We start from the raw sequence: 22,892 nt of genomic DNA, 5'->3' as shown, positions 1-22,892 counted from the left end.
TTTTTTGAGTCAGAAAGAAATTAGTGAAAAAATGCCCGCCGGGTGGGCATTTTTTCACCAATTTCTTTCGCACCAGACCGGTATTCTGGAGGTCGTGGGTTCGGATCCCACCCGGCGGGCATTTTTTCACCAATTTCTTTCTGACTCGAAAAATTCTTCATCTGTTTCTATGACCCAACACAACCTCCCCTTTGCTTTCCGAGGTTTTCTTGACTGCCAACCCTTATTTTCTATCTTATTTCACTGAGCCCCTCATTTCCCATTTTCTGATTCGCTATATATATATATATATATATATATATATATATATATATATATATATATATATATATATATATATATATATATATATATATCTATATATACCAAAATTACCCGATTCTAACGCGCACTTTTTTTCCGGAAAAATAGGTCGAAAAATCGCATGCGCGTTAGAATCGGATACGAAACCGAAACTGCCGAAACAACGAAAATTTCGTCCCGCCCATCGCCATCGCCATCTCAAGATGGCGCCAAAGTTTTTAGCAACGCTTTTTCGGACGAAGGAAGCATAGGCGCCTAAGCTTTTCTATCGGCGTTCACACAAACCGTCAAATCGTTCCACTTGCGCGCTTGATAACAGCAGTGACAGCAGCGGCTCTCACGCGTTCAAAACGAGCGGTCGGCTGAAGCTTGCGCCTCTGGAGAAGCTCGCAGGATGGGCGTGCGAGGCGTGGGCCACGATCCCATCGACCATGGTTGAACGTCCGTTATGAAGTGTCGCATCGCGAACCCGCTTGACGCCACCAAGGACGAAATGTTGTGATGTTGTGGCCAGCGGAGAGCGACGAGGAGTGAGATGAGTGAGATTATTTCGAGAAATAAATCGCCCGTTTCTCTCGCATTCGTTTTTCTTGCTCACAAAGTTCCGTGCACGTTACAATCGGAGGTGCAAGGTTTTTCGGTTTTTTTGCCGGGAAAATAGGGTGCGCGTTAGAATCGGGTCGGGTAATTACGGTATATATATATATATATATATATATATATATATATATATATATATATATATATATATATATATATATATATATATATATATATATATATATATTTATATATATATATATATATATATATATATATATATATATATATATATATATATATATTTATATATATATATATATATATATATATATATATATATATATATATATATATATATATATATATATATATATATATATATATATATATATATATTATATATATATATATATATATATATATATATATATATATATATATATATATATATATATATATATATATATATATATATATATATATATATAGCAGGTAAGAAGTTCAGGACTACCGTAGTAATATGTCAAAACTTGGGTGCACACGCTTGGAAAACACTGAACAAGGGTTTTATTGTTCCCAACAGTTGCGAAAGGAGAACCTTTCTTCTTCAGGGGTTATTTTAGAATAGACGGAAAAACGCTTATACACTTTGCCTCCGAGGGCTTCCCTTTCTCCTCACCCTCGTCAATGAGAGCTCTCGGGGAGAGCTCTCATTGGCGAAAAAAAGCCTTCAAAAAAAAAGACGAAAGGAAGAGGGAGGAACAAGGTGGCAAGGAGGAGGCAAGAAAGAGGCAAGGAGGAACACACTGCATGAACGCGGGTGGTGGGGATAACAGGAAATGTTATCCTGTTATCCCGCATTTCCTGTTATATATATATATATATATATAGATATATATATATATATATATATATGTTAGGTAAGTAGAGACAGAGACACACAAGAGAAACATTACAAAAAGAAAATTATACGGACGTTTCATGAAGAGGACTTCCCTGTACTCTTAAGAAAGGAAGTCCTCTTCCTGAAATGGGAGTAAACTTTTATTTTTTTTTATGTTTTTCTCGGGCGTCTCTGTCTCTACTTTCTGTATTTTCTCGCGCTCTTGGGGAGTTTTTTTTTTTGGTTTCTGTAGAATATATTGCTGTAGAATGGAGTACAGTTGTAATTTTCTTGATGTTCCTAGAATTACAATATTTTTTGGTTTTTCAATATTTGTGTGTTTTTTGTCCTTTGATGTTGTCGTTTTTTGCTGTAATTCGGTCAATGCCCATGCAGTAATCTAAAGTCGGTTTCATGAACCTGTTTACAGTAATGCTATTTTCGTTTGGTCCATATAGCGTTGGGCAATATTATCATTAATAGTATGGACCGCCGTTTCTCATTGGTCAGTAGATGCATTACGTGTGATCATTTCCTGTTTGTAGTGTGGTAAGCTTGTTTTCAATAATTTGTACGTTTACCTCGTTCCTTACTCGTAATTTCGCACGTTGTGAAGTACTTGTCGAAGTTTTCGCCTCGTAGTCCACAGCAGCAGGTAATATTGTCCAAAATCTTTATTTTTTTTAAACAAATTAGAAACATACCTTGGACTGATATTTCTTGCGTTGTGTGATAAAGTTCAAAAGTACTGTGATTTGGGCGAGTTGGTGAACATTCAATATTTGGGCGGAAAAGCTGGTGGTATAATTTTTACGTGTATTACCTACTAATAAGCTGCGGCTCATTTACGCTGTTCATTTCGCATTTGGTTCCATTTATTCCTATCTCGCTCCTTTAGTTTCATTTTTGTGAACTGGTTTGTAAAGGAGATATATACACTGTCACCAGTAATAGCTGCTTGGTTTGCTGATTGGGCGGACATCATGTTGCCTAGAACGCTATCGTGTCGTTTGGTGGAAGCCAAAATGGCATTATGGTTGTCCTGGACTTTATTTAATTCGTCCTTAATTTGTTGGGTCAAAATATTCAAGTTAGGATTTTTTTACGCCTTGTAATGTGGATAGACTGTCCGAAATTATCTGATATTACCTGCGCGGGTCTTCGTATTTTACGCATTGTAGTGCTTCCAGAATATTCAAGTTTACTTGCATACTGGGGTAGTTTAAGTGATTTGGTAGTGAATATTATGTTTTGATCACCCAGAACTACATAACGTACCCTACTTTTGCTTTCTGTATGCATGTAATGCCCGCTGTTGGAATAGTTGCTCTAGAAAAGGCTTTAACGTTCCTGAGGGGTGTAATTCCCAAATATTTACTTTCTTAGCTACACAATCGGTGTAGTATGCGTTGTCCTGGTAAATTATTCTTCAGTGAGCCTGCTGATATTTCCGAAAAATTCGTATTTTTTTTCTGCTGTAACGTAGATAGGGGTATATTTCAGAGGATGTTTAAGACCAGGTTTGAAATTTTCCTTAGGGATTTGCTGATTTTTAGCAAAGGAGCTCACTGTATAACTTTCAGTTACGGCTTCAAGTCGGTACTCTCTAATACCACACTGGGGAGCCATGTATTATTGTTGTTTTAATGGTCTCGTGTATCTGGCTCGTAAGTGTTTAAGTGACATATCCCAATTGTGACCTGAAAACCTAGAAATGTCGACGGTTGGAGTATTAATTTTGTTTTGTACGATTTTCAAGTGTGGTAAATAAGAGTTTTTGAATCAAATGTTGCTCCCGAATATTTAAAGTGCCTTTACATTTTTTAGAGATGTGTTGCCAAGTTTTATGGTCGGCGGCCTTTAATTGGGGAGGGTAGTCTGCACCTATTGCCAATAATTTACAGTTTACAGGTAATTGAAGATTATTTTTATTGCTCCATCCTTTCATCAACCTAACCGTCTCATTGTCAACATTCTCTATTTCTTGTCAAGTTCTTCCCCGTATTAAGATAGTAAGGTCTCCAGCAAAAGCCTCCGCACTTGCTCTGATCGGCAGTTTTTGTCGTAATTCTCAAGTAGTTAGGTTCAATGAAAGTGGGCTCAAAGGAGAACCTTGAGGAGTTCCTGACGTAACATTACTGCGAACTGTTGTGTTAAAATTTGGTAAGCAATTGTTCTGCTTTGAAGTAAATCGACCATAAGAATTCTAATGTTTTCTGGTAGGTTGGCTTTTTAAAGGTGCCTTTAGATTAGTCTAGAACTTATAGGGCCGATTGAATTTCTAATCTGTATGGATATAACAATGACTTTTTTTTCGACCGCTGACAGCTTCTTGTATAGTAGATTTCAATTGGCTTAACTCGGCAATAGCCGAAGTATTGTGTGCAAATCCATGTTTTTTTGGAGGTAAGAAGTTATGTTTGATGAAGTGAAAGTGGGTTCTGTCGTTTATAAATCTTTTCGGTATTTTTCCTGGTAATAAATTTATGGTTATTTGGCGATAGTCGTCGGGAGTATTTTGGTTGGTATGATTTTTTGAATAAATATTACTCTGAATATTTTCCAGGCTGCAGGAAAATGGCCGAACCTTAAGCATGCATTAAAATATCAAGAAAGAAATTTTCTGTTGTATATACTGCTTGTATAAAGCAAGTTTTCAGACTGTCACGTCTAGTTCCTGCATGCTGTTTTTAAATGAGCTACAATCTGTTGTCAACCTCTGCTTGCGTGAAATCGAGATCGTGTTCGGTTTGTGTAAAGTAATCTTCTGCTTAGTCGACAGAAGTGCTATTCGCAGATATGTCGTCCGATTGTAGTTGGTATGCGGTTCGATTTCGATTGTCAATTTACCGAGTATCTTCTTCGGTCTTACTGAATTCCCCATTATTCATTTCTATGCTGCGTAATATAGTAGGTTCCTTGATTTTGTTAGTGCTCAACTTGTACTGAAGAGTCAAAACATTTTTCGCAGGTGACCCTTTGTAAGCTTCTGTCCATCAAAGTGTGGTATTTGGCTAGTTGGTGATTCATCTTAACAATACAGCGCGACAGAAACAAAGACTTAAGCGAGGCAGCGCTCGTCCTGTGTGCCTCGCTTAAGTCTTTGTTTCTGTCGCGCTGTATTGTTAAGATTCTGTCAATTAAGATTATTGTTAAGATTATTATTGTACGATTATTGTTAAGATTCTGTCATTGCACATTTAGTTAAAAGAAATAGACGCCTACCGTTGCGACTCGAGCATAACCGGCTGTAGCGTTGCATAGAGGGTACAAAGGGCTTTCAGTTTCGTTTATACCTATTTTATTAGGGCCAGAAAACGCAGACAGTTCTTAAGTAGAGGTAACGATTAAGTCTGCAAAATTTTCATGTTCTCGACATCAACTTTTCTCGGCATGAAATTTTTTTCGGTTGTTTACAAAACTCTAAACATGTAGTATTACAAAGGGCACAAATAACGCTGCATTGACATCGACACCAAAGCCTCTTCGACCTTTTTTTTTCGTTTTTCTGGGAGAAAAAAAAGGGCCTAAACCGCTTGCGCTTGCCCGCACTGCACAAAAAGAAGCTTTCAAATAAGCAGGAACAACCGTTACAAACAATCTTTTCAAGTAGGCCCTTTGAACATCTCTCAGGTTTGCGGATGAAACAACGGCCGATGAAAATATTTGAGCACCGAAGATGTGTTATTTTTCTGTTTGTTTCGTTCTCCTCTAGGCTTAGAAATATTTTTACCGGATAAGGTCAGCCGAAGGCGACACCCAGTGACATGAACCATGCCGCGCTCGGCAATATGCCGGCTTGTCTTTACTCGGCAGGTAAGTGCTGGCATTTCTGAAGCGCGTCTACGCCGCCAAATCGAATTGAAAGCGCCCGGGGGATTCTCGGTAGCAAGAAAAAAGACAAATGAAGCACGGGCCGAAGCCGCTGCCTCAGCCTTTGCCAAAAAAAGGCGACCTCCCTGTTACCATGCCTCGAAGATGAATCATGCCCGTAGAGAAAGGAGAACGCAAAACATAAAGCAAAGCGCTCATGTGACATCGTGGAAATCTAGAGCCTCCGCTTGGAAATCGCAGACAGGGAAAGAAGGGGGGGGGGGGGGGTTGAAAGCGCGTTGAGAAAAATGGTATATCGGAACGTCACGTTATAAGTTTAGCTTATATCTCGTCTTCGGGAAGCTTTTGCTTGTGAGCGAAAAAAAAGGCCCATGAAAACAGAATCGGTCTAGTGATATAGGGCTTCATCTGGGCTGCGTACTACAAACCAACACAGGCCATATCACCTGCCTTAAATACTGCAAAGTGTACGTTATTTTGTTATTTTTTTTTTGCCTAAGCCTCGAACAGCGCAACGTGTTGTGGCTCAGCATATTTGGTAGCGCTTTGTCCGTGAGCATGCTTCCTGCCTTTCGTCTTGCGTTGCGCTATTCATGTTCTTAAATACCCTCGACCAACTATCCCAACATCTAATCTTGTTAGCCTGTAGCAACTGATCCTGGGGAGGGGAGGCATTTTACAACAGAGCGCTCCCCCCTTCCCCAATCTCCCACCAGCTGTAATGTTCCGAAAACCCCGCACTTTTCAAAGCAAAAGTAATATTACCAAACGACACGGGCTAAAAAACCAGAATTTAATTACTGCACTTTTGCTGTTATTCCCTATTTTCCCTCTGTCTCGCAGCGCTTGAAAAAGATTACTGGCCGTTACGACGTGAATGTCGTCTTTCGAGCTGGCAAGAAGTTAATAGTGTATGTGCAAGTATTGAGAGAAGGGTGCACAAACGGCGGAGCAGCTAATGGAGCTTATAAGTGCTCCGTAAAAGCAGTAGTGTTGAACAGACGCAGGAGACAGAGCACGCGGGGATCACTGGAGCTTATCAGATTTATGAGGCAACGACACGACGGGGAGGCACCCTTCCATTGCGCTAAGGGATGCTGAGGTGGCTTTTTTGGGCGCTTATTCTGTATCAGGTTGTCGGATCACTGTGTTTTGTTCTTTGGTTTTTGTTTGGTTTTACGCGGATCTTGTTTTTCGATAAAATTCCAATTTTTAGACAGCGCTTGCGTCGTCCTCTCTCTTCCTGTCTCGTGTTTTCGTCTGCGCTGACCATCATCAGTATCTTCCAACCCGCCCAATTTGCTACCCTAGTACACTTTGAAAGTTTTCAGCTTTTTTTTAAAACGCCTAAGTATTTCTACGGGGACTCAACGAGAAAACTCGTCTATCCGTCCGTAACGCCTAATGTGTCACACATCTGCCGCGCAAGACAATGCTCCCAAGAAAAAAGTACGCCGATATTAGGACTGGGACCTCGGTCTGTTTGGTCTTAACTTTTAAAGCAAATTTTTATTACTCTCGTCGAGCGGTTTCACCGTCGTGGTGGATTTGACCTTCATTTGACCGCAGCTGCACATCACGTGACTCGCCGGGCCGAGCTCCGCAGAGGGCCACCTTCGCCGCTGCCGCCGCCGCTGCTGGCTTGGCGCATGCGCTCTCCACAGCTGGTTCACACCTGGCCACGTGACTTTCCGCGTGCATACGAGCTTGGCAATGAATGACATCGAGGCTGGGCCATTTTCTTCGGGCGTTGTGCTCTAGCTGGACGATTTGGGCCGTCGGCGATAAGCGGCTTATGGACACCCCGCGGACATCGCGCGGCCAGCCGTTCGATCCAGAAAACGCCGGAAGCGGGATTACAACAGTAGAAAAAGTCAGGCTTGTGACGAATAGCGTAATAATTACAACTAAATCAAAGGTTACCAAAGTGAAACCAAGACTAACCAGGCTATCCAAGGTTTCGCTTTGCATATCCAGGTTATGAGAAGACAGAGCGGTCTACACACGGACACAGGGAAGAGTACTTGACACACACGAGCGCTGAACACGCCCAGATAGCCACGTTAGTGCATTGCATATCCAGGGTTAGCTGAGCTTACGCACTACACTACCGATTCCATCCTGATAGAGACGCCAAGCTTATCTGCGTCTATCGCGTCTCACAATAATAGCAACGCCGTATCAGTAGCAAACGTAGCAACCATGATGACGCAATTGCAAACGCTCCTCGCACTTGAGCTGGTGATCAAGTGCCGGGAGCGCGTGCAATTACGTGATCAGTGCGCCGCCATTTGAACCACTTCACGCAGCTGGAAGGGATTACGTGGCGGAGAGGGGCGAAGCCGCTCGATGCGCACCTGCGAATTCCATGCGATTATCTCTTGACCATTTGTTACAAGTTTACAGCATTGGCGCCTGCACGACCGCTACCACTCACCGATGAAGATCTCAGTCTTATAAATGCGGAAATGCACCCGCAACTGACATTTTTGAAATAGACGCAACTCATAATTAAGCCCCAGGTGCAGCCTCGGCGCGTAAAACTCCCAATTTTGATTTGAATTTCACCACCCGAGAAAAATGGCTCTTACGAGTTCATGGTGCTTAAAGTTATCAAAGCCGGCTACCATCATCGTCATCGCCATCGTCATCACATCATTAAGAGCCTATTGAAGGAAGGAAGGAAGGAAGGAAGGAAGGAAGGAAGAAATGAAGAAAGAAAAAAAGAAATAAAGAAAGAAAGAAAGGAAGAAAGGAATGGTGGAAGGAAGGACGGAAGAATGAAAAAAGACAATAAACAAGGGAGAAAGAAAGTAAGACAGAAAGAAGGAAAGGAAGAAAAAGGAAGGAAAAGAGGGAAGGAATAAAGAAAGAAATAAAGAAGGAAAGGAAGAAAGAAAGAAAGAAAGAAAGAAAGAAAGAAAGAAAGAAAGAAAGAAAGAAAGAAAAGAAGGAAGGGGGCGGAAAGAAGTAAAGAAGAAAGAAAAGAAGGAAGGGGGCGGAAAGAAGTAAAGAAGAAAGAAAAAGAAAAGAAGGAAGGAAGGAAGGAAGGAAGGAAGGAAGGAAGGAAGGAAGGAAGGAAGGAAGGAAGGAAGGAAGGAAGGAAAGTTACCTGGCTAGAGCCTAGTTTGCTATCCTGCACTCGGGAAACGGAAAATTGGCAAAAAAGAGAAGGCAGAAGGAGAATGGTTGGAGCAGATAGTAGACAGGTTTGACCGGCGCTACGGCCCTAAACATTCAAGTTAAATCCACTGCAGGCCGAAGGCCTCTCCCAGTGACCTCAAACCGCTCCTGTCCTGTGCTTCAAATTGTTTTGTTTGATCGAAACAGGTTCCAACGCAGAAATTAAAATTCTTCTTTTTTTTGCGTTGACCTCAAACTAGGTCAGTCGCGTGTTTAACGAACTAGTCTTACCGTGCCCGAAACTTCTTATGTCAAACCATAGTACAACGGGGTTTTAGACATTTGCTTTTAGACCTTGTTCCCTTCCTCAACCGTTCTACCCTTCTCTTTGTTGCAATATCCTCCCCCGTCAAGAACCATCGTAATCCTTACCTGGATATTCCAGGGTGGGCAAGCCCTCCAGCGCGTGGACACGCTTACCTGGTTCCGTGCGCGCGGACGCGTGAGGGTTTAACCCGGAAAGCTCGTTTGGAGGGCGCCGCTCCATTTATCTCTGTACTTGATCCGCGCACTGTCCGAGATCCTCTTATACACCAGAGACGCAAACGACTCTCGCCAGTTCGCCGCCTCGGATGCGCAGAAAGTGCGCCGAACTCGCTCTTAAGCCTCACGCCGAATAACCCTGAGCAGAGCTTTGGGTCTGACCAGGGTCCGTCTGAAATCCCTGTGTCTCGTTGCATATAACGAAGCAGTTCGCCCGCATTTTCCTTCACATCGTATATGCTGCAGACCAAGCGGTGTTTTTTATCGCCATAGCCTGGCCCAATACAGGACCCCTGGCAGGATCGGGGTACCTAGAAGCACTGTATTCTTCTTGCAAAGCTGGATAAGATGCTCATTACTTAGGACCTCACACTGTCTTCAGCGCTAATTATGCTGGGACGCATTCTATGCATTTTCATCTGGTTGCTGCATTCTTCAATACACTCACCATTACGGTTGTAAACCCCTGTAAAACATGCGCATTTAAGTGCACTTACGTGCAGTGTACTTACTCGCTTAAAATGTTAGTGCGGTATAATCCGGTGGCAAGCGCGATCGACACTCGCCGCAGGGGGCACTCGGGAGCTAGTATGTCCTCAGAACACACTTCACGCGGGCGCGCGTTTCCAAACGCTTCGCTGCACAGAGCTCCCACGTGACATGCGTGATGCAACTGCACGCGCTATTAAATGCAGAGCATTTCAGTAACTCACGGTGTCACCCGCGTTGACGTCCGTAGTCGTAGCCCGCACCCCCCCCCCCCCCCTACACCATATAAAAAAAAATACTGGTTTCGATCCCTCGACCCTGCGGGCGGAACGCAATGTACATGGTGCTCTACCCACTGCGCCACAAAGCCGACACAGAATGGGAGGCTACGAACGCGCCTTATATCCTTGACTCATTCAAACTACGTCAAGAAGCTGCTGATACAACGCAATCACTACCACCAACTCCCCAAACACTAAACGTTAACGCAATACACCCACCCCCTATGCGACGCATTTACTCGAGTCCCCCTCGCGGGGAGATGGGTCCAATTTTGTGGACATTTGCAACGAAAGGAGCAGATACGCAGTTAATTTTTTCTTTTGAGCGCCTGCTAAAAGGAGACTACCGTTCGGGCTCTGTGGCCTCGATGTAGAGTACTGAGTACTGGTGCTGGCGGCTTGGATTCGAGCCGCAGCACGTCTATCTCTAGTTCTTTTTTCGTTTCTTACCCTTTTATTTTCAAAATAATTTTTTTAACAAATCTGCGTGTTGTTTTTGTTAATAATAGGGATTTGGAATGTTTCATTCGGTTTAGGTTTGGGGCTCATCCAATTAAGACATTTAATTACCGTTCTGCATCGCGCGAACAGACATGTCACGTGGGTGCTCTGTGCAGCGAAGCGTTCGGAAATTCGCCACCCGGGCCTGTCCGATAAGTTAGTAGCCTCGTCAGCAGGAGTCCAGGAATTGGGAAAAATAGTACGCGACAGAGAGCGCTTAGATGACTGTGGTTCGTCTAGTGGTTAAATATAAATTTATGTGTTTCGTTTAACAAAAAGGGAAGACACGACGAAGAAGAAAAAAATAATTTCCTCCCCAACCACCGTATTCGTGATCGTGGGTCGTTGCTCAACGAAGGTCATTCTCCAATATGGTCACGTAGGTGGTGAAGCTCTGTTTCAATTTGTGCCTGTTAAAACTGCACGAGCAATACATGTGGCACGCCGGCAAATTTCGCACTGACGATCTGCGAACACGGAGCCACAGAATAGAGAGTTTCAGTATCCCGGCTAGAATACACTACGCTACGATCGATGGGTATCGGGACCTGACTGCGCATGCGCGCCCGGGCATAGCCACGAGGATCACCCTTCCCCGGAACGAATGCGTCGACGTGACGAGGCTGGCCGCTCCTCCCCAGAGAACGAATGTGCACCTGGCCATTCAGGTTCTGGTACTCGCCGACCGTCGCGTAACGTATGCTAACCGCTATACTAAACCTCCCTGATATGATCTCTATCATATCAGGGAGGTTTAGTACGGAAGGTCTATCGTACGGAAAAGGAGACGTCGAAGCATTTCCATGCTTTGGCCCTGAGTACGCATCACTGAAATCTCGTTGCTAGGGGTTACGTCAAGTCGAAGCGGTGGCAGACGCGGCCCGTCACCCCTTGAAACGTTTTAAATGGCAGCATGCAAGGAATGTATAAGGCCGAGGAGGCAGCAAGAGAGGACGAACTACGGCGACGAAATGTCGATACTGGTGGACAAGAAAACGAGCGGCCGGCAGACAATACGCTGCTAAATCGGGCAAACGTGACCACCGAGACAGAGAGTTAAGCCCGGCTGGCGTGATGTGCCAATTGCGTGTGAGAAACGCCGTGCTCTCGCACAGAGAAGTGGCAATTGAGGAGTAATGAAAGACCAAAGAAGGAGCTATGCGTGCGCGTCCGGCCACGCCTCGAGTTCGCAAAAATGAGCGATCACGTGATGGTGAATTCTTAAAGACCCACGAGTGAATCTTCCATTACCTTTTTCATATTAATACGTGCTTTGATTATATTTATTTGATGTCAATTCTGTCGTGATTCGCTGCGCAGCGAATAATAGAGAGGCGATTGCTGCCGCTGTTCAGCCGGCATTCAGACCATGGTTTTCAAGTCTCGATCGCTGAACGCTGTGTTGCGTGCGCTTTGTGGTGCTTAACTTTCTTTATGTGTGCTCTCTCATTAACAGCAGAGCTTTTTAAGCTTGAGCTTAGTCCTTTGGCGTTCATTAAAAAATAGCAAGAAAAAAGGTCCAGTTAACGGTGAAAACATAGACATAGAACGTTCTTTTTCTGGGCATTCATTATAATACCTTCTTTTCTCGAAACCCTGTTTAAGTTAAAAAAAAAACGGACCATCTCCACTAACGTGAAACCTGGGGAGGGCGAAGCATGCAGTGTATAAGTGTATGATGCGGTTTTGATGATCCGGTTTCCATGTGTGATGCTGAGCGCTGGGTGTCTTAGGCCTTGGCGCCTTGATGGATTTGGCCACGGAGAGAAACCATCTCGTGTCTTTGAAGCCCGAAGCGTTCTAGCGCTAAGCATTGGAAAACGAGTGTCTCGGTGTGTTCTCTTAGCACGCGTTTTTGCCTGTGGAGGTGAAACATCCTAGAGCCAGGCGCTGGGAAACGACTGTCCCGGTGTGTTCATTTACTACGCGTTACGTTTTAGCGCGAGACGTTGGAAAATCTGTGTCCCGGTGTTTTAGTACCGTGACCACATGAGACGCCGACAACCCGAGCCCCTAAGTTTCTTCACCCCTAAAATGGCGCGAGGAACCGGGAACGACTTTCGCGGAGTGTCTTCAGCGAAAAAAAATACCGAGCGCACGTGAGCGTACGTCTGGTGAGGAGCGCCGCGCGTCATCCAAAATAAGAAATGCCAGTCGAGCAGGCAGATATGGTAGCACTGTGGTTTACTTGTATGCATTGAAGTGTGCAATGGTAAGAAGTGTGTCTAGACTGAACGGTAAATTCCCGGTGCTTGCAGGCATTATACGTACTGATCGGTACAATCCGTATCGATCGGTACCACCACTATAATTTATTCGCAGGCCCCAATGCGAGCGAAGCGATGCTGCCGAAGTTGGGGATTAAATTTAGCCCCGCCTGACTGAGCGCGCCAGAAGCATTTAGGCACGCTGGCTCCCGTTGTCGCCAGCTGCTAGAGGCAGTTCGCTATCTTTAATCCGGTCGTGCTGCGGAGCCTCACGGCAGTTGCTCCTACTAAACAACAAACCAGCAGCTCTGCACCACGGCGGGTCAAACGTTCCTCGTTTCACAGTGTCCATCATCATATTCATCATCATCATCAGACTATCTACACTCACTGCAGGGCAAATGCATCTCCATAGATCTCCAATTATCCCGGTCTTGTGCTCACTGCGACCAATTTATCCCCACAAACTTATTGATCTCATCTGCCCATCTAACTTTCTACCGCCCCCTGCTACACTTGTCTTCTCTAGGGATCCACTGTGTTACCCTTAATGATCAACGGTTATCTTGCCTTCGCATTACATGCCCTGCCCGTGTCTATTTCTTCTTAATTTTTAATAATATGCTCTTAACGCGACTCCGCTCTCTTCTTGTCCCTTAACTTTACACCTATCATCTTCCGTTCCACTGCTCGTTGAGTCGTCCTCAATTTAAGTTGAGCCCTCTTAGTGAGCCTCCAATTTTCGGCCCCGTAGGCGAGTACCGGTAACATGCAGCTGTCATACACTTTCTTCTTCAGGGACAATGGTAGGCTGCCATTCATTATCTGAGAAAGCCTGCCGAATGCACTCCACCCCATTCTTATCCTTCATGAATACTCCCATGAGTACGCCAATTTACAGTGGAAACTGTTAGTAAAAGATTTTAAAGCCTGAAGATGCCGTATTAACAGTTATTCTCCATCATGAGCCACAGTCTTCATCGAAGGGGAATTGGCGAGCAAGGTGAATCGTCATCGTTGTGTGTCCAGGGTATGAGTTGCTCAAGGGTTAGCGGGTGATAGGGAGGAAACGGCAAGATTTGGTGTCCACTGCGAGAAATAGTGCGTCAGCACCTACATCGCATTCCAGTCTGTAACAGCGAGTCTGCCGAGCCGAATTACGAACCCACAGACCTGCAGCTCAGATAGCCCGCACACCAGAAGAACAAGAAGCAGTGCCGGAGCGAGGAAGAGGAAAGGAAATGGGGGGGGGGGGGGGGGGGGGGGGGGGGGTACGTGCCCATCTGGTACGGAATGTGCGGTGGCATAAATGAGATGCTTGCGCCAAATGTGACCCAGCACAGTAACTAAAATTACCAGAGGTGCCCCTGACGCTAAACGTCACATCGCCAAAAAGTGATCATCGTCCCAGAACGCTTTCGAAGGCACCGACACGCAATAAAAACGAAAGGGAAATACCAACCACGTGCAAATTCCAATACTACATGATTGCTTCCTGTAGGAAGGTTTTCCTCCACTTCCAAGAGCTGGGGGCGAAGTACTCACCTGGTCCTGGTACTTCCAGTAGCAGAAATAGAAATGATAAAAGGCGGAGAGAGAGACGGTTTTAATGAATACTGACGAGGTTAGCCCCACTGACGGCGGGACTCGCTACTTCAGACGCCCGTGAATACAGTGAGGCGAAAAAAGGAAGAAAGAATAGGATGAAAGCTAACAAATAAAAAGTATTATAAAGTAAATAAAAGTAGAGCGAAGAAGAGAACTGTAATTCCAGAACTCCATGGTTTTAAAACCTCGGACAATCCTGAATCATTTAGAAAGCAAACATATCAAGCAGTGCCGCACCGAGTGAGTCAGAGGAGTAAATGACATTCTCGCAGGAAATGACACGCCCCAGAAGAGAAGACTTCGCGTCTACCTTTCTGGCGTTCCGCCGGTGAAAGCCGCACGCCATTGTGCGCAGAACTTCGATTAGTCTTCCGTAGATTCGCGCACCCGCGTGCTTGCCTCGGGCTGAAAGAGATTCAATCCTTTCCGCGTCTAGGCCGGCTGAGGATGCGGCTTATTTTGCCACAACGCTTCGCAAGCCGTCTTGCCGTGCGCAGTGCGTCGTTCGGGGTGATGGCAGCGGTTTCGATTAAAAAGTTGCAAGAAGCGGCAGTTCCAAACTTCAGATTGGGGTCTTACGCGCCACGACCTCGGCTTTGATGCTCTCTGTGGAGGGGGTGGTGGTGGCGCGTATTAACTTCGACCCACTGGGAATGTCTAGCGTGCGCCGACGTTACGACCCAAACAACGAATTTTTTTCGCCTCTGTCAGCGAAACAGCTGAACAGGCTACAAGACCAAACCACGAAGCATTTTTTTTTTTCAGCCTTGCACTTTCGCTGGGCCCTGCGTCTGCTAGATGCATAATATTTATGTGTGTTACAACGGTATTGCTCCGCTTGGGGTAGGCAATTATTTTCCCTAAGTAACCGCTTAAAGAGACCGACAACCAATTTTAGGGGCGAAGGCCCCTAGGAGCTGGGGCTGTTGGCGTCTCCTGTCGTCGTCATCGTAACCGTCGTCTCATGCAGTCACGGTACTAAAACACCGGGGAAACTCGTTTGCGTCTCACGCTAGAACGTAACGCGTACTAAAAAAACACCGGGACACTCGTTTACGGCTCGCGCTAGAAAGCTTCCCGCTTGAAAGACAAAAGACTTTTACAGCAAAGCTGGATACTTATACCCCCTAATGGTTTCGTCTCCGTCGGCTGAAACGCCTAGGCGCCAATAATACACTTATACGCTGAATGCTTCGCCCCTCCCCAGGTTTCACGTTAGTGGAGATGGCGCGGGATTTTTAAATCGCTCTTCTAAACCGACAATACTTTTTTGTTGTGGCGTGCGTGTCCTCCGGCTCACATGGAAGCCAGCGTTTTATATACTGTGGTAACCGCAAGGAATTTTTAAATAAACAGGTGGAAAGAATTTTAAGTTCGCACTGAAATTTCTGAAGTCTAAAAGGTGGCGACGCACAGTGTCTAAACGTGACACTACGTTACGTGTCCAAACAACCCCGTCGATTTCAATGTGTTGTTCAAAAACCGCATGAAGAAATAGGAAAGGTAGCACATTATTGTTGTTTTAGCCGGGGACAAGTTTTTGAACACCTCGTTTAATCTCACTTGCACTTAAAGGCGCTTTGCCGCACGGCACGCTGTCATGGTTGCCAGCATTCCTTTTGTCGGGCCGCGTATGGCTGGTAGATCTAAAAAGTGGGATTTCAAAAGTTTCAGGGCGCCTCTCAGCAGAACCGCTTCGTGTTGAGGCGTTTTAAATGATGCCCTTCCATTAGCGATGAAAAAAAATATACTCGGCAAACATTACTTGTCTGTCCGGCTATGTTTGACTGCAGATGTGATCGGGTAAAAAAAAGCCGGTTTGGTGTTAATTATCTGGCATCGCCTGAGCGCTACACTTGAGTATGCTGCAACCTTACTTCGAGAGTATTTGGAAGGCATGTGAAAACACCAATAAAGCTGATTATGACCCGAAATAATTGATTCAACATTAATATACGCTGATTGGCATCCGACGTCATTGCTGCAGCATTATTATTAAACAGAAATAAACGATGATCACGCTATAGGCATGCTATTGTTTTTTTTTTAATTAACCTCCTTTAACAACCCAATCGAACATTTTGCAGAATAATTTTCTTTACTAAGTCAATCCGTACGCAGTCTATCTCAGGCTCTATGGCGCGCACTGGTGTCAGGCCGAATGCCCGCGGTGTAGCAGAGGAAAGTGGTAGTGACAAGCTTCCCCTAACGATAGGAGAACTGTGTCTGTCCTCGTTGTACGCTTTCACTTGTAAGAGAGCCCAATTGCAGTAGACTCACGATAACACAAACTCGGATAATTCCAACTTTCCGTTAATTCAAACAAACCCTCCAAGTTCACAAAACCCACAAAAGCCGTGCACGTGTCTTCGCCGCACGTGGTTCAAAATACGATTTACACCAGCGTACTCGACAAATAAAGCTCACTCATTATTAACAACCCAAGCACGCAGACATGCTGTGCAGGTGATGGCAATGTGGTGCAGCCTTTGAGGCGCGCGCCACACGAACACGTGCCTTGTCCCTGCCATTCCCTTTTACCCCTCTTTCTCGGTGCTACACGTCGAAGCACTCGCACGAGCCGACCCAGAAACCGGGCCCAGACACGGCGTCCATGTTTCGTGGACATCTACAACACCCGGCCCGAGCTGCTACACGGCAGCCCCGTAGTCGACTGGTACGGTGCTCTGTATACCTGCCGCCACGTGCCATGCCCCACTGCGGCCTAGCCAGCGCGCACAAAATAATGAACCCCTTAGGGTGGCGGCTCTTTTTTCACTGTGTTTTTTTACGTATGTGTTCCTGATGAGGGTTACTCACACGGGCTGCCACGGCCGCCGATTGCGAGCACCCACCATCTGCTGCGGGTATTAAATGCACCTGCTCAAGAACGTGCTTCCCAACAAAACACGGGGCACAATATCAGAAAGCTGATTATAACGAGGACGCGGTCGCGTTATAATGTATATACAATTTGCATAATCGTGAATACGTCAATGTATCGCGTGTAAATGGTAATATGTACACACCCAAGCAAAACTCGGGATAATTAGTGCCGTTGCGGCTGCTGAATATAATTCGTGGACCTCTTTGCGGCCTAGTATAGGGTCCGCGATAGGAATTTTTCGAAGGGCAGACACTCGCGCGCCTTGAAGGATACAAGTCGAAAGGAAGTAATGAATGACGCCCAAATTTATTAAGGCGAACGCCTTGTGCTTCTCGTCAAGCGCGCAAAGGGAACGCGAAGAGCCACCGCCGTAGGCGGCGGCGTCAACAAGGATGATACGAAAAGTCACGTGACCGCAGCCGCGGAAACAGCACAGTTGAGGTGCGTGTGGGAGCTCTTGCGCCCTTACTCGGCTACCGCACACGGGCTACCGCACACACGGATTGCGATTGGGTGTTGCAGTCTTAAAGACAATACTCTTTCTTGGGATACTTGAACTCGATAATTTCTGTCTGTCTGTCTGTCTGTCTGTCTGTCTGTCTGTCTGTCTGTCTGTCTGTCTGTCTGTCTGTCTGTCTGTCTGTCTGTCTGTCTGTCTGTCTGTCTGTTTGTCTGTAACTCGATTCAGCCGCCCGGCCAAATTGGAACAGAACCTGCGCAATAGTCTTATATACCCACCGCCAAATGTAAGCGTCTAAGTCGAGTGCCAATGTTCACACTTGCCAACATTGTAAAAAATAACAGATATGAGGCAGAAAAAAATCAATACATAAGCGATATTTGCAGTGTTCCTTCATAGCAATTCATGGATGCTGGATTCTTGCAATCAAATGAAATGCGCGCGTGGTACTGAGTTGCGGGTATAAATGATGTATTCCAGTATAATTTTTTTCTGTACATCAGTATGCTCTAAATATGCGTGTTTGTTTGTTTTTATTTATTATGTAAGGAATGCTTTGTTCCTTCACCAATTTGTTTATGTAACGCACGAAGCTGATACGAGTGCGTAATCTTGTTTGTTGCTGTAATTAACGGCTTCGTTGTTCATTAGTGTTCACCAGCTGCCGGGGCTTAACCGCTCGAAGATGGTCCCACGAGAACTGCTGTTCCAGTAGGGGGATGATGTCAGCGATTTCTGTATAGGAACGGGTTGCTCGAGCACCATGGTTTGTGGCCAGCCCATTGCTATTGGGGCAGAGCCGATGGACTGGAGCGCTTCACGGAGTAAATAGTCAGGTTGTTCTCGGAAATAAATAAAAAGCTGGACTGTAAGTTCTATTCCCACGTGGGCAAGGCCCAGGCCGCCGGCATCTAGACCCCAAAAAAAGATTTCTGCGTCTCATAGGCTCGTATACGAGAAGTGCCAGACCAAGATCGCCCACTGTCGGTGCAACTTGTTCACTGATTTCGTGTCGAAGGAGGTGAGTCGCGCTGAGTATCGGGTAGCCGGGTGCACTACGACGTTGCAGACGTGAACTCTGGCGACCAAGGCGATGTGACGCGTACTCCAGGGTTGCAACTTGGCCTCCGCGGCCGTTAGCCAAGGTCGCATTGGCTGCATTGGCTTCCCCTAGGGCCATGTTCACGCCGTGGTAGCGGTGTGGTGCATCCTTCCAGCGAGCGCAACAAAAGCTGGAGGGCTTGAATTCCCACTCGCCCAGCCAACAGCCCTCCTCCTTACAGAGGTTTAGTTCCGCTCCAGAAAAGCTGCAGAAGCGACGTGTCAGCTCTGCGACCTCGCTCACTTGGGTCCGTGATGTGCAGACGACGGCGATGTCCGCATGCGCTAGCATGCGGAGTTCGTCGTTCCCGAGAACCAGTCCCCTGATCGAGTTGGAAGTGGCGACCATTCGGCAGAGCGGTTCCAAATAGAGCGCGTACAAGACAGGAGACATTGGACATCTTTGGCGGACCTACCTACCAACCTATATGGATGGTCCGAGTGCTCCCCCCATGATCACACTTGTGATGTCGGCGTAGCAAGTTTCTAGCCATTCGATCAATGTTTCCCCTATCCCACAGTGCCGAAGTAGGGTGAAGAGAAATGAGAAATGTGCGATCGACTTGATAGAAAGCTTTTCGAAGGTCCAGTTGTAGTACCGCAATAGACATCACGCCCATCTCTGCGGCCTCATAGGCGGTCCTCATTCGATGTAAATTGGTGTTTATTGAGCGACCTTCGAACACGCAGGTTTGATGATCACCAAACACCCCCCGGAGGACCATCTCGAGGCGTCGAGCGAGGATCGTTGCGAGTATCTTAAGGTCGGTCAATAGGAGTGTGATTGGGCGGAAGTCTGGCACTGGCGGTAAAGTTTTGGAACAGGGCTCTTTGGTGATCAGAGCGAGGTGACTTTGCCGCATGGAGTGAAGGAGCCGCCCTTCGTGCCTGCATTTTTACAAGACGGTTACTAATATGGGGCCCAACTATTTTCGACACGCCTGATAGGTATCTCTCTGACCACTTCTTTAACCGGGGTTTTAAAACTTTCTCACGTGACTTCGTCAACTGTGTTATTTTCCAGGCTTCTTCAAGGCCTTCCTTACCCTCACGGTGAATTCAGGATGTTGGGTGCAATTCGCGTTCCAGGCGCGCAGCATCATTTCCATTGGGTTGTTCGTAGCGTTGTCTTTGGAGTTCGCGTGAGCGTTCGTTCGTTCGTTCGTTCGTTTGCAAAGGCCTCATTGCCGCAACTGAGCCGCTTTTCGCCGCTCTTAACAGCAGAGATGTTTAAGCTTGAGCTCGGTTAGGTTGCATGGCGTCGTCCAGGCTTGCACGTAGCCTTTCGCCACGTGAGGAGCTCGGAAAAAAACAAAGAAAGCAGCTCACGTGCGTCCGAGCCTCCGATGAGGAGCACAGGACAGCTCGCGCTACATACGCCGAGAGAGAGAGAGAAAGAGAGAAATAAAACTTTATTTAGTGGCCTGATAACGTTCAGAGGCCGAGCCCAGCTTGGACCCGACGGCGGCTCCCTGTGGCTGGGCCGTTCATGGAGGTGATTGCTGTGGTGGATCTCGCTGAAGCACTGGAGGTCCCGCATGGATCGCTAGAGCCGTGCGGCCGTGCATCCTAGCCGTCGTACCTCATAGGGATTTCCAAATTTTCCGCTGAAAGATCTCCATGTCTGGCTGGCCCCGACCATTTTGTCCGCACCCTTTCACATCTATCCCAAAGGGAACAACGGAAGCATGCGCTATAACCGGCGGCAACCGGCTTCGCGATCTGGGCTTCTGTAGGATTTTTCTGCCCGTAGGCGTGCGTGCGAGCAGAAAAATCCTACAGACGCCGAGTTCGCGAAGCCGTTTGCCGCCGGTTCTAGCGCATGCTTCCGTTGTTCCCTTTGGGATAAGTGTGAAAGGCTGCGGACAAAATGATCAAGGCCAGCCAGACATGGGAATCTTTCAGCGGAAAATTTGGAAATCCCTGTGAGGTTCAACAGCCGGGTCACCGACAGAGGGAGAGGGGTCGCCAGCTCTGCTGTTTTTCCAATCTTGCCCCACTAGTGCAAGGTGCGCCAATTTTTTTGTTCGTACCTGCCCATGCTCGACGATCCCTGTGCGCCACATTCGCTGGCTGTTAAATGGAAGAATAAAATGCAGCGCTAGTCGTTGCTGTGGACCTCGAGCAAACTAAAAAAAAATTTCACCATCTTCCCGCAGGGGAACCCTGAGCAGTATGCGAAGCAGCCATGGGGTCGACTCAAGTTCCCATTAGTTTTCAGTTCGATCGCGGCGTTGCGGGAGGAGAATGAGGGGAGCGGAGCGCGTGCGTGCGTCATTAGACAGATTTAGTTGGGCGCGCGCTCCGGACGAGCGTACGCCCCGGAGGGGCGGCTCGCGACTGCGCATGCGCAGTACGCTACGTAAACGCCCCGGCGATGCGGTGCTACGCACGCAACGGCTGGGAGCGTATGCTCCGGGGCGCTTGCGGGGCGCTGCGGACCTGCTGGGAGGCCCCTTGCTTTCAAAATGGCTGCTGCCTCGGCGATGTCGGCGGCCGGTCGTGGCAGGAGGTTCCCCGACTGAAAACGCGGACCGTCGCGTGTTTTTCTCGTTAGGCGACAACGTTTCAGTTCCAACAGGCGTGCAGACCAGAAATGAGCGACCAAGGACAACCTGGATGGCTCCCGAAGCGGGCGGCGGTGTTTGTGTGCGTGTCGCGGCGGTGGAATGCGCGCAGTGTTGGAGCAGATCGGCGGCCTCCATTTAGGGAATTCAAGAATTTTCGCCTGCGCCGTCGTCGCGCCCTCGGGTGCGAGCCGAGAACGTTGCGCTACCGTGTGAAACGTGAAGGATTTCTAGTTGGACTCCACGAATAAGAGGAAGTGAGTAATAGGAACGCATCGTGTATCTTATTGAGTTGCTACACCCGGGTGAAGTGTATCACCAAACCGCCGTGCCAGCCTACCCGCTGTTTCATTTTGCGTGTCGCATTAGCGTCGCATGCCATGCTCAGTTGTATTTGTCGCATGGTCCTGCCATATTTCAGAGCTGAATAAAGTGAGTATCCCGAGCACTGCGTGTTGCTTCAAAACTTCGGCGTCGCGCGGTTGAGCAAAACAATCGCGACGGGTGTATCATATTTTTCCCTAATACTGCATCAAGGTAAGAGGGTATTTTTTTTTCTTTTTTTTTTTTATCGTACTTGCAAGATTTGTACAATCGAAACCAGCATTAACGCATTGAAAAAAAAAAAAAGAAACGCCGTCCAGCTACAGTTTGCCTTGGTTAGCCACGTAAAAAAGTTAAATTTGGGTACTTTGCGTTGGGTTCAACAGGTGGCGCCGCAAGGTTAAATTTGGGTACTTCGCGTTGGGTTCAACAGGTGGCGCCACAAGCGTTAGCGCACGCTACGAAAAACGCTGTACTAAAACTATCCATGGGCGCGTCGCGACGAGCGTACGCTCCGCTTTACGCCCAGCAATACGCTAACGCCCGGAACGCCCAACTAAATCTGTCTATTTATACCGCGTCATTTGTACCGTCATTTATACTGGCGCCCCCAGCGGAGTATGCAGCGGCTACCGTCGCGTCTCTTACCCTAGGTTCCGAACGCCGTCGAGGTAGGTCGCATCTTCGACCCGCTCCTGCCTTTACGTCCGCGCGCGAAGTCTCGCTTTTCGCTCGCGTCTCTGGCTACGGTAGCACGTCGCTATGCGACAGTTCTTTTAAGAACTCGATAGCCAGAGCGCGCGACATGGCTACGAGCGGCAGCCTGCCGCCACCCTCGACCAGCGCGCCTGCGGCACGCGCGCACCTTCTCCACCGCCGCACGAACAGCTACAGCTGTCCCCGCAGCCTCGACAGACTCATGGCCTCCTGCGGGACCATCCTCCAGCAGCAGGAGCGCGCACAGCAGATCGTGGGGATGCTGCAGGGCAAGCCAGTTTTCCTACGCCTCTCGGAGCGCGCGCCTGCTGCGCGAAACGCCGAGCCGACCCAGGATGCGGCCGGCGTAACGCCACGTGCTCCTGACGGGCCCCGCGAGTGCGCCGGCGTGTTGGACTCCGCGCGGGCGGCGCCGACGGCCAACAGCGAGGGCGATACCGCCGCTGCGTCCTGTACCACCACCCGGCCCACACAGGAGGAACCGATGGATGAGACAGCGCTCCTGAAGCGCCCCCGAGAAG

The 22,892-nt window shown here is 47.3% G+C and overlaps 1 protein-coding gene across 2 annotated transcripts in view; it reads left to right on the top strand.

Annotated features, from left to right (window-relative positions):
• LOC144159342 (uncharacterized) overlaps positions 1-22,892 on the top strand; it is a 269,326-nt gene that overhangs the window by 163,816 nt on the left and 82,618 nt on the right. The gene's annotated exons all lie outside the window — the stretch shown is intronic.

Source organism: Haemaphysalis longicornis, unplaced genomic scaffold (assembly GCF_048455015.1).
Source record: "Haemaphysalis longicornis isolate Haplotype H1 unplaced genomic scaffold, Haemaphysalis longicornis Haplotype H1 scaffold_10, whole genome shotgun sequence".
NCBI classification, from domain to species: domain Eukaryota; kingdom Metazoa; phylum Arthropoda; class Arachnida; order Ixodida; family Ixodidae; genus Haemaphysalis; species Haemaphysalis longicornis.
This window is presented reverse-complemented; position numbering and strand designations above follow the sequence as displayed.